General features: G+C 40.8%; 1 non-coding gene across 1 annotated transcript; it reads right to left on the bottom strand.

The window, feature by feature from the left end:
• Nucleotides 1-2,973: 2,973 nt before the first annotated feature.
• LOC117931465 lies at nt 2,974-3,080 on the bottom strand. Its single transcript, XR_004654041.1, has one exon. It is a non-coding gene; the product is annotated as a small nucleolar RNA R71 (small nucleolar RNA).
• Between the last annotated feature and the right edge of the window lie 9,450 nt (nt 3,081-12,530).

The raw sequence follows: 12,530 nt of genomic DNA, 5'->3' as shown, positions 1-12,530 counted from the left end.
TTTATTAATGAACTAAACTATAACAAATATCTAAACTAAATATAATGAATCAAATTAAATTAAAGCAACCTAAAAACGCAAACTTTCGAACGTAGAATCAATTTTTTCAATGAATTAAAATTATAAATGTACTTGAACTAAATAGATGAATCACACTAAATTAGAGTAAAATAAAAAAAATGAACTTTCTAACATGAAATCAATTTTATCAACAAATAAATGAATGAATAACAAGTAATTAAAAGAGTAGCAAGTACATGAATAACTGAATGAATAAAATTCAAACGTTTTCAATCCGAAGCAATCAATCAAAATTAAATAGGGATCAAATCAAAATAATCGAAATCGGAAAAAAACAATATGCAATCTTTCTAAAGGTTTAATCAAACAATTGAATTAAGATTATGAGTAGAATAAATTAATAAACCAAATCGAAACCTAAATTGTACCTAAAAAGATTAATTAATTAAACTAAGAAATCAAAATCAATAGCAAAACTAAACTAAGGAGTAAATCAAGACAAAACTAATTAAATTAAACTCACAAACACATTTTAACTATCATATGGATTAAAAAAAAATTAGCATGGACTTATGAATTACGAACAAAAATAATCAAAACTATAAAAAAAAACTCACCCGTATTCTCAAAAAAATCTGCCTTTGATGCGTTAAGGTGGCTCCCCTTTCCACGTGGATCTCTCTGCTCCTCCCTATCTCCCCCAAGAATATCACGACCCTCTTTGTTTATATGGCGGCACCTTCCTTCTATATGGCAGAACCTTCCTTCCATTGAAAATTCTATTTCTTTTTTTTTTTAATGCACATGTATAGGGAAAGTGCATACACGGTGGCTCATTGGAGATCTCCCAAGGATGCAGCCGCATGTTTTTTGGTAAGTGATTAGATCAGTTGACTTTTCTTTCTAAAAAAAAACCCAAAGGAATCTCCCTTGCAGCCCACTATATGCGTGTTGTGTGGCCACTTCCTTCCTATTTTGGTTTTCCTTCAATTACAACTTTTGGCCTATGCTTTCTCTTCTTTGGCTGTTTTTGCTTAGGTGTCTTGTTCAGGTCGATGCCTTCATCACCTTCCTTTGCAACTATATTCTTTCCTTTGCATAAACTAGGAGGGGCAGCACTGGATGATGCCACAATGTTGTGTAAGAGTTCATCACAACGGTTTTCAATAGCTCCATTTGTTTTCAACTCTTTGATAGGTATTGATCTAGCCGCATGTAGCAGAAGCAAGTGAAAGAGGGTATTGAAAACTGTTGGCATACTTGAAGGAGATGGTAGAACCCGCGGCTAAAGGACTTCCACCATTGATAAGGCAATCATTAACATCCTGACGCCTGAATATTTTAGGGTTCACCAAAACTGCCGAAGCAAACATACCGCATTTCAAATGGAGATTGGAGATGGAGCAGCCTCTGGCGCATGCATTTGTGATCTCCATACTGAAAGACGATATCCCACTTGGTAGAGTGTTGACTCTTGACTGTGCAATCACGATATCGCCATTTGAACAGTTTGTCTCTACTGCTACCACAGTGAAGATATGTTTGTAGGTGTTGGTGTCACCATTGACAAGGTTTTAATTGTAGGAACCCGCAACAGCCAAAATTGTGCACGTTACAGCAGCAGATAGAGCTTGCTCCAATGCTTCCTCGTCAATCAACTCATCTCCTATTTGTCGTTTCTCAACTTAGGATATGTCATAATATCGTAATGCTACATCTAAGAACTTCCTCTTCAAGTCTAAAATCCTAGCATAACAAACCTTGTACTGTAAGTTCAATACTTCATGCTGACTGTTGCTAACTAGGAATGAGGCTTCATTAATAAAAGCTTCCGCATTAATAGCATCATCATCCTCAAGATATAGACGAACTATTTGGACACATTTCGACAATCTGAGTGTATCATCAATAACCCTCGTTGTGGAGTCTAAATCCATGCCACTGAGCATCTGTACTGCCCTTTACCACTGCTGCTCGGACTCATACAACTCAGCAAGCTTCTCTCTGATAACTAACACCACATTGGCTGAATCTGAGTAAGGGTATAATGGGCAATTTCCTTTTGGGCTTTCGGCTCCCAAACATGCAATTCGTCTCCTCATGCAAAACAAAATAAAATAAAAAAAATAAAAATAAAAATAGTAATAATAATAATAATGACGATGATAATGATGAACAAATAAAGGGTAAAAAATGAAAATGAATAAACAAAATAAATATAATTATCGAATGCATGCAATAATAATAATAATACTAATAAAAGTTATATATATATATATATATATATAAATTAAGCCCGATGAAGTGTTTAAACGGGCCTAAGTGAGTGCTTAATGAACTAAGTGTCCTAAACATGCTAAGAACTATCCTAAAAGAATAAAGAAAAGCTTAAGTCTAAATCAAAACTGCCAAGGGTCACAATAAAGGGCTAGGCAATCCCTCAACCAGAGTCTCCGAGGTGGCTTAAGAAAGGTAAGTAGCGTGAGTAGATATGGGCCACCAAGGAGCTAACTGTAAAGTATTGAACAAGTATCTAATAGGACATGCGCTAGGAGGACAAAATTGAGGGTCTACAACGGTCAAGGGGGTAATCCAAATGCATATCTATCCATGAGGGATAGAATGCACCCACCAAGGATGAGTGCACCCTCATGCATCGTACCTCCCCTTGAGCAGCTGATTATAAGGCCCCATATTGTGCCCCTCCTACCAAATTTCCATGGAATGGAGAGTGAGAATCCATATGCCCACATCAAGGAGTTTGAGGAGGTGTGCAATACTTTTAGAGAGGGAGAAGCTTCAATAGACTTGATGAGACTCAAGTTATTCCCTTTTACTTTGAAGGACAAGGCAAAAATATGGCTTAACTCTTTAAGGCCAAGGAGCATAAGGAATTGGGTTGATCTTCAGGCCGAATTTTTGAAGAAATTTTTCCCCACCCATAGGACCAATGGGTTGAAGAGACAAATCTCAAACTTTTCTGCCAAAGAAAATGAAAAGTTCTATGAATGTTGGGAAAGGTATATGGAGGCCATCAATGCTTGTCCTCATCATGGCTTTGATACATGGCTCTTGGTGAGCTATTTTTATGATGGATGTCTTCCTCCATGAAGCAAATTCTTGAAACCATGTGTGGGGGAGATTTTATGAGTAAGAATCCGGAATAAGCCATGGACTTTTTAAGTTATGTGTCTGAGGTGTCAAGAGGATGGGATGAGCCCAACTCAAGAGAAAAAAGAAAGTTTCCCTCTCAACCAACCCAAAATCCAAAGGGTGGAATGTACATGTTAAGTGAGGACATGGACATGAAAGCTAAGGTGGCAACAATGGCAAGGAGGTTGAAAGAACTTGAGTTGAAAAAAATGCATGAAGTCCAAGCCATTTCCGAGACACAAGCCCATGTCATGCCATGCACCATTTGCCAATCATGTGATCATGTGGTAGATGAGTGCCCAACCATCCCAGCTGTGAGGGAGATGTTAGGTGATCAAGCCAATGTTGTGGGGCAATTTAGGCCCAACAACAATGCACCTTATGGAAACACCTATAATTCAAGCTGGAGAAACCATCCAAATTTTTCTTGGAAACCAAGGCCACCTCCATACCAACCACAAGCCCAAACCCAAGCACCTCAACAAACCTCTTCAGTGGAGCAAGCCATTGTGAACCTAAGTAAAGTCATGGGTGACTTTGTGGGTGAACAAAAGGCAATCAACTCCCAATTGCACCAAAAGATTGAAAATGTTGAGAGTTCTCAAATTAAGAGAATGGATGGGATGCAAAATGATCTATCTCAGAAGATATATAATATTCAATACTCCATCTCTAGGCTTACCAACCTCAACACAGTGAATGAGAAAGGAAAGTTTCCCTCTCAACCAAGCCAAAATCCAAAGGGTGTTCATGAAGTTGAAACCCAAGAGGGGAGTCTTCAAAGTTGAGGGAGTCAAAGTTGTGATCACCTTGAGGAGTGGGAAGGAGGTTGATCAACCCTTGCCTAAGGTGAGGCAAGATGAAGAACTCATGTCAAAGAGAACCTTGGTTAAAGAGAGCAATAACCAAGAAGAGAAGAGTGGAAAGAAAAATGCATCCAAATCAAGCATTGAAGAAGAGCCAAAGATAGTGATTAAGGATGATATGATGAAGAAACATATGCCTCCCCCTTTTCCTCAAGCTTTACATGGAAAGAAGGAAATCAAGAATTCATCAGAAATTCTTGAAGTTTTGAGACAAGTGAAGGTGAATATACCCTTACTTGATATGATCAAGCAAGTCCCCACATATGCAAAATTTTTAAAGGACTTGTGCATGGTCAAAAGAGGGTTACATGTGACAAAGAATGCATTCCTCACTGAGCAAGTAAGTGCTATCATTCAAAGTAAGTCTCCAATTAAGTACAAAGATCCTGGATGTCCCACCATTTCAGTCAACATTGGAGGGACACATGTGGAGAAAGCTTTACTAGACTTGGGGACAAGTGTGAATTTGCTCCCATATTCTGTGTACAAGCAACTGGGACTTGGAGGATTGAAGCCCACAATCATCACTCTCTCCTTAGCTGATAGGTCAATAAAAATCCCAAGGGGGGTGATAGAGGATGTTCTAGTTCAAGTGGACAAATTCTACTATCCCGTGGATTTTGTTGTACTTGATACTGATCCCACTGTTAAGGAAGCAAATTATGTGCCAATCATCCTTGGGAGACCTCTCCTAGCTACCTCCAATGCCATCATCAATTGTAGGAATGGGGTGATGCAGCTCATATTTGGAAACATGACCTTGGAATTAAACATATTCTACCTGTGCAAGAGGCATCTTCACCCAGAAGAGGAGGAAGGATTGGAGGAGGTGTGCTTGATCAACACTTTGGTTGAAGAGCATTGTGACAAAAATTTAGAAGAGAGCTTGAAAGAAAGCCTTGGAGTGTTTGAAGAAGGGTTACCTGAACCCTCTGATGTGCTAGCCATCATGTCTCCTTGGAGGAGACGGGAAGAGATCTTACCACTGTTCAATAAGGAGGACTCACAAGGAGCAGCTATGGAGGACCCTCCAAAGCTTGTTTTGAAGCCGCTTCCTGTTGATTTGAAGTATGCATATTTGGAGGAAGACGAGAAATGTTCAGTGGTGGTTTCTTCAAACCTTACAAGTGATAAAGAGGATAGTCTTTTGGGAGTCCTCAGAAAATGCAAGAAAACCATTGGATGGCAAATTTCTGATCTGAAAGGGATTAGCCCTTTGGTATGCACCACCATATCTACATGGAGGAAGATGCAAAACCAGTGAGGCAGCCCCAGAGGAGGTTGAATCCTCACATGCAAGAGGTGGTAAGGGGTGAAGTTCTGAAGCTACTTCAAGTAGGGATCATATATCCCATTTCAGATAGCTTGTGGGTGAGCCCCACCCAAGTAGTCCCAAAGAAATCTGGAATTACTATGATCCAGAATGAGAAAGGAGAGGAAGTCTCTACACATCCTACCTCAGGATGGAGGGTGTGTATAGACTATAGGAGGTTGAATTCAGTGACTAGGAAGGACCATTTCCCATTGCCTTTCATAGACCAACTCCTTGAGAGAGTCTCAGGACATCCTTTCTACTGTTTTCTGGATGGTTACTCGAGGTACTTCCAAATAGAGATTGATTTGGAAGATCAAGAAAAGACAACCTTCACTTGCCCCTTTGGTACTTTTGCGTATAGGAGGATGCCCTTTGGTCTATGTAATGCTCCTGCAACTTTCCAAAGATGTATGCTAAGCATCTTCAGTGATATGGTGGAGCGCATCATGGAAGTCTTCATGGATGACATCACTGTATATGGAGGTTCTTATGAGGAGTGTTTGTTGCATTTAAAAGCTGTTCTCCAAAGATGTATTGAGAAAGACCTAGTGTTAAATTGTGAGAAGTGCCATTTTATGGTACAACAAGGAATTGTCTTAGGACATATAATCTCAAAAAATGGCATTGAGGTAGATAAGGCAAAGGTGGAGCTAATTGTTAAGTTGCCACCTCCCACAAATGTTAAAAGAATTAGGCAATTCCTAGGACATGCCGGGTTCTATAGGAGGTTCATTAAGGATTTCTCAAAAATCTCAAAACCTCTTTGTGAACTCTTGGTAAAGGATGCCAATTTTGTGTGGGATGAGAAATGTCAGAAGAGTTTTGAGGAACTGAAGCAATTCCTCACAACTGCACCAATAGTGAGAGCCCCAAATTGGAAATTACCTTTTGAGGTAATGTGTGATGCAAGTGATCTTGCTATGGGGGCTGTTTTGGGCAAAGAGAAGATGGAAAGCCCTATGTGATTTATTATGCAAGAAAAACTTTGAATGAGGCTCAAAGGAACTACACAACTACTGAAAAGGAGTTGTTGGCAGTAGTTTTTGCCTTGGATAAGTTTCGTGCCTATTTGGTAGGATCCTCTATAGTGGTGTTCACTGACCATTCTGCTTTGAAGTACTTGCTAACCAAGCAAGATGCCAAGGCAAGATTGATAAGATGGATCCTTTTGCTTCAAGAATTCAATCTCCAAATCCGGGATAAAAAAGGAGTAGAAAATGTGGTAGTTGACCACTTGTCAAGACTTGTGATAGCACATGACTCACATGGTCTACCTATCAATGATGACTTCCCTGAGGAGTCTCTCATGTCAATAGAGGTAGCTCCATGGTATTCTCACATTGCAAATTACTTGGTTACTGGGGAAATTCCAAGTGAGTGGAGTGCCCAAGACAAGAGGCATTTCTTTGCTAAGATCCATGCCTATTATTGGGAGGAGCCTTTTCTTTTCAAATATTGTACGGATCAAATCATAAGGAAATGTGTTCCTGAACAAGAGCAATCAAGAATTCTTTCCCATTGCCATGATAGTGCATGTGGAGGTCATTTTGCTTCCCAGAAAATAGCCATGAAAGTGATCCAATCAGGTTTTTGGTGGCCCTCTCTTTTCAAGGACGCCCACACTATGTGTAAGGGATGTGATCGGTGTCAAAGGCTTGGGAAGCTAACACGCCGAAATATGATGCCCTTGAACCCCATCTTGATAGTGGATGTCTTTGATGTTTGGGGGATAGACTTCATGGGACCATTTCCAATGTCGTTTGGACACTCTTACATTTTGGTGGGAGTGGATTATGTCTCTAAGTGGGTAGAAGCAATCCCATGTAGGAGCAATGATCATAAGGTGGTTCTCAAATTTCTCAAGGAAAACATCTTTTCAAGATTTGGAGTGCCTAAGGCCATTATCAGTGATGGAGGAACCCACTTTTGCAATAAGCCTTTTGAGACTCTTCTAGCCAAATATGGGGTCAAGCACAAGGTAGATACACCTTATCACCCTTAAACAAGTGGCCAAGTTGAGTTAGCCAACCAGGAAATCAAGAATATACTGATGAAGGTGGTGAATGTGAATATGAAGGATTGGTCTATTAAGCTCCTGGATTCCTTATGGGCTTATAGGACCGCGTATAAGACCATCCTTGGAATGTCTCCTTACCGCCTTGTTTATGGCAAAGCGTGCCATCTTCTAGTAGAGGTTGAATATAAAGCATGGTGGGCAATCAAGAAGCTCAACGTGGATTTGACAAGAGTCGGATTAAAGAGATGTTTGGATTTGAATGAATTGGAGGAAATGAGGAATGATGCTTACCTCAATTCAAAAATTGCAAAAGAGAGGTTGAAGAAATGGCATGATCAATTAGTAAATCAGAAGAATTTTGCCAAGGGGCAAAGAGTCTTGCTTTATGACTCTAAGCTTCATCTTTTTCCAGGAAAATTGAAATCAAGGTGGACGGGTCCTTTCATAATTCATGATGTGCAATCAAATGGAGTAGTGGAACTACTCAACTTCAATAGCACTCGAACTTTCAAAGTGAATGGGCATCGTCTCAAGCCCTATAAGGAATCATTTTCCCGAGACAAGGAGGAATTCATCCTCCTTGATCCACCTCCAACATGAAAACACTTAGTTCATGGTTGAACTTAGTCTCTTCAAAGACTAAAAAGTTCATCCTCTTTTGTTTTCTTTTAAGTTGATTTTAGTTAATCTAGTGTTTTTCTTGTGTTTATGCATGTTTTGATTTTTATTTTTGACTTTAATTTCATTCTAATGTGGTTTGAATTGGTTTTTTGTGTTAACATGCAGGTAGGAAAGCTTGAAGAATGAAAACAAGGGAAAATAGGGGAGAAAAGCCAAGAGACAGCAAAATTCGCACCACCTAATCCTCTTGTGCGAAATTCGCACAACACATCCCCTTGTGCGAATTCTCTTTTGTAACCAATTTTCAAAAAACATGCTCTCAGTCTCTCCCAAAATCTCAGTGCGAAAATACACAGGAATGCGAACCTTGTGCGAATTCGCTTTTGTGACCAATTTTCAAAAAAGCATGCTCTCTGTCTTGGAGAACCATAGGAATGCGAAATTTTCGCACTACCCATCACCTTGTGCGAAATTCGCACTTTCTCTTTAAAAGTCATTTTCTCTTCTTCAATTCTAAGCATGTTCTTCTTCAATTCTCTCAACACCTCTCTTCCGATCACCCCTTCCCATCCACAAGGTCCTCTCCTTCATCATCCCCCATCCTCAACCCCACCATGGCAGCCCATCTCAAGAGCTTCAATCCATAGCCGTGGCCTTCACTTCACAACAGTCCACATCTTCCATTTTTTAGTTTTTTCTCCTTCTTCCACCATAAAAAACCCTTCATTTCTTCACTCAACACTCCAAATTCATCCCTAAACCAAACCCAACCTTCATTTTTCAAAATCACAACCTCAAGCATAGGTTTCAAAGCCACGGTTTCTTCATAAGAAACCCATTGCCGCCGACTATGGGAGCTTCCAAATTCTCCATTCTCTTCTTGTAAAGCTCCCAATTCCAAGCTTAACCACCATGAAAAATCCCTTTCCTACCCCAGCCAGCATTTCCCACCCTCAAAAACCAAGAATTTTTGCCATTTGAAAGAACCACAATTTCGCATTTGCACGGGTGAATAGTGCATTGTGTGAAATTCGCACAACACATTCCCCTTGTGCAAAATTCGCACACCATCCTTCCCTTGTGCGAAATTCGCACAACACCTTCCCTTGTGAGAATTTTTGAGCTTCTTCATCCCTACCCTCCCCAATCCCAAGCCTCTGAGCCTCATTTCGTTGCTTCCTCATGCCTAAGACCCGAGGAGGCTATGCCTCAGCTCCCCAAAGCAGTCAAAGAGCTGCCCCTGTGTGGGCCCCACTAGATGCACCCCTCACATTTACCTGATTCTACCCCTCAGCGCAGATACCATACGAGGAGAGCAGCTGCCACGCCTGTGGCCCCTACTCAGATTCCAGCTAGGAGTCCTCCTACAAAGAAGGCCAAGACTTCGGAGCCAGGAGAGTCCTCCATAGCACCTTGAGATTCACACTCTCCGCCTCCTCCCACCAGGCGCCATATTCTCGCCAGCTTGCCCATTGAGGGTAACTCCGACTGCCGATCGAGAGCATTCCATGTCGAGGCATATTTTGATCACTCTATTTTGCGACAGCAGCCTAAGTTGGGGGACTCATACCGCCTACTTGAGAGGTACCATCTTGTACCCTTTATGACGCCGCCACAGTTCTTTTATCCTCGAGTAGCTTTAGACTTTTACCAGTCTATGACTACTTGTGGCATCCCGGTACCCGCACCATTGATGGACGCTAGGGTATTTTGGGGGCTAGACAGATTGCCGAGGCTTTCCATATCCCTTATGCACCAGCAGATCCCGCTGCATTTAGATGCTGGGCCCCACTTTTTGAGTGGGACATGGTTCGTATACTATCTCGAGGGACATCTTCAGCGAGGATCATTATGAGGAAGGAGCTTCCCCCTGGGATGCTCCTAGTTGATGTGGTGCTTCGCGCCAATCTTTTTCCTCTTCAGCATAGAGTGCGGAGGCGAGGGGCCATTTTAGAGGCATTATTTCGTATCTCTGAGGGCTACTACTTTGGCCCCCATCATTTGATTATGGTCGTCCTCCTCCATTTTGAGGAGAAGGTGCATAAGCGGCATCTTACGAGGGAAGACACCATTCTTTTACTTTTCCCTTAGCTGCTATGCCATGTTCTAGTGTATATGGGTTTTCCTGCAGACCCTTATTCTGAGCCCCGCCGCCATTGTCGAGAGAGCTTCTCTCTTGACCAATGGAATCAGGTATGGCTCCATCAGCATTCCCCAGACCTTCCCGAGCCAAGGGAAGTCTTTCCACAACCTTTACCATCTATATCTGCGTCGTCCACTTCAGCTCCCTCGGAGCCCGTACCAGAGGCAACATCGTCTGACGCCCCACCTGCTGTTCCTCCTACCTCAGAGCCGCCCATTACTATCCCTGGTGTAGAGTATCGTGACTTGCTTGCTTCTTTCCAGACTCTGACCACTACTCAGACGACTATTATGGAGCGGATGGACCGCTTCCAACTTCGGCAGGACCAGCAGACTCTCATTCTCCGTGAGATTCAGCAGCACCTCGGTCTTTTGCCACCAGCTCCACCTATTGCCCCTGTGCCCTCAGAGCCTTCTGCTCCAGCTGATGATTTTGCTCCAGTTGATGATGCTACACCTATAGCGGTACCTTCCACAGTTGCAGCGGAGGACCCCTCCTATCCACCAGAGGAGCCTACTACTTGATCATACGATCACTCCTCTCCCATTTTGTATCTATATTCTACGTTTTTGGATGTCTTATATATTTTGGACCACTTTTATACTGGGATTAGATGTATTCCATGTTTATCTTGTATATTGTACTCTCTCAGTTTATATAGACATCTTCTTTTTTCTGTATATTAACTATTCCTTTTTATTTCCTCTACTCATCACTCTTATGATTTCTTTTTCTTTTGCAACATATGGTTTCTCCTGTCCATTCAAAGTCCCTTAATATCATGAGGTATCACTTCCTTCCTTTTATTATCACTTGCTTTTGGAACATTGGGGACAATGTTCATCCTAGTTGGGGGGAGAGTTGAGGAAGTAATTTGTTGGATTTTTGGTTAAGTTATTTTGCTAACAAATTTTTTTGCAAACTCTCTTTGTTTCTCAAAGATAAATTCTCAAAAGTAAATGGGAGAAATTAAATTCTTATCTTATTGCCATAGTCTCAGAGTTTGTATTATGCTTATTAAAGTTGATAAATTGTTGAAGCTCCTTTTGATTTCAATCTTAAGTCTTCCACTCTGATCTTTTCACACACTGAACACATTAGATTCCAGTTATAAGATGGAAAACTTTCTCACCCTTTGACTTAGGAAAATTTAGACTTGGTACTTTTGACCTCATTTTAATAGTGTTGGGACACCTTATAAAAGGCCAATGAGCCTCTGAAAAAAGAATAAAGAAAGAAAAAAAAATGTTTTACTTGCCTTGAAACCCGAGCAAGGTCTGAGGGGTATATGGTGAAAATCTTTAAAACCTGGTGCCCTAAGCCTTCATTGGTTGGGAGTCATCGACCTCAATGCTCGTTACATGGGTGAATAGGTGGAGTTTAGCATACTGTAGGTGCTTGGGTACTTAAAAATTCATTCTCAAAAGTCCAGGGTGAAATCCGATGAGTTAGTGGTTGAAAAATCCTTAAAGCTTGATGCCCTAAACCTTGATTGGTTGGGAGTCATCGATGGACCCCCGTTACATGGACAATTTAGAAAAGAATGCCTTTAAGCTTTGTACTCCTATAAGAAAAAAAATTGTGAAAGAAAAGAGGTGCGTTCTTAGCCTATTGGAAGTTGGTTAGTTTGCTAAGCTTTGAAAAGAACTAGGTTGAGGGGAGAGATTAGTTTGACATACTATAACTGGAAACTAAGCACCTTAACACTTAGATTTTTGTGGAAGATTAAGAGTTGGTCCTTTGGGAGTGGAAATTATTTTGATACTCAAATTTGTATAATGCCCGTTCTTTGCATGTTGTGATAGGTAAGTTATTTGATGACTCTTGTTGATGATTGAGTTTTATTTCTTTTATGTTCCATGTGAGAGTTTGATTAGTCATGCCACTTGATTATTTTTTGGAGTGATGAACATGATTTTGTAAATTATTATTTTATCTATTTTTCTTTATTTTCTCTCCTTCATTGCTCAAGGACTAGCAATGTGTCAGTTGGGGGGAGTGATTACTACCCAAAAAGTGCTATTTTGCGCCTTTAATTCATTGTGTTTTAAGCACTTTTGTGTAGTAGTTCTCCATCTTTATTCCAATTGGCATGTTAAGGATCTAGCAATGACTTCTAATCATATTTGTGGTTAGTTTTAGTGTTTTGACAGCTTTTTGGATCATTAAAACAAGCCAAGTAACCAAGAGAAGCAAAGAGGAAAACAGAGTGAAGAAAATAGAGGACAGCAGCTGTAGTATTCCTTTGCACTTTTGGAGCACTTCCCGAAGTCCATTTTCTACATGCTATATACCATTTACAAGCTCAGGAAGTCAAGAATCCAACGCTTCAAACCGTGTACGATTTGGAGCTGAAATGAGGAAGATATGGCCTTCGGAAGACAACTGCACCAA

Source organism: Vitis riparia, chromosome 14 (assembly GCF_004353265.1).
Source record: "Vitis riparia cultivar Riparia Gloire de Montpellier isolate 1030 chromosome 14, EGFV_Vit.rip_1.0, whole genome shotgun sequence".
NCBI classification, from domain to species: domain Eukaryota; kingdom Viridiplantae; phylum Streptophyta; class Magnoliopsida; order Vitales; family Vitaceae; genus Vitis; species Vitis riparia.
Note: the sequence above shows the minus strand (reverse complement) of the source record. Positions and strands in the feature narration are given on the sequence as shown.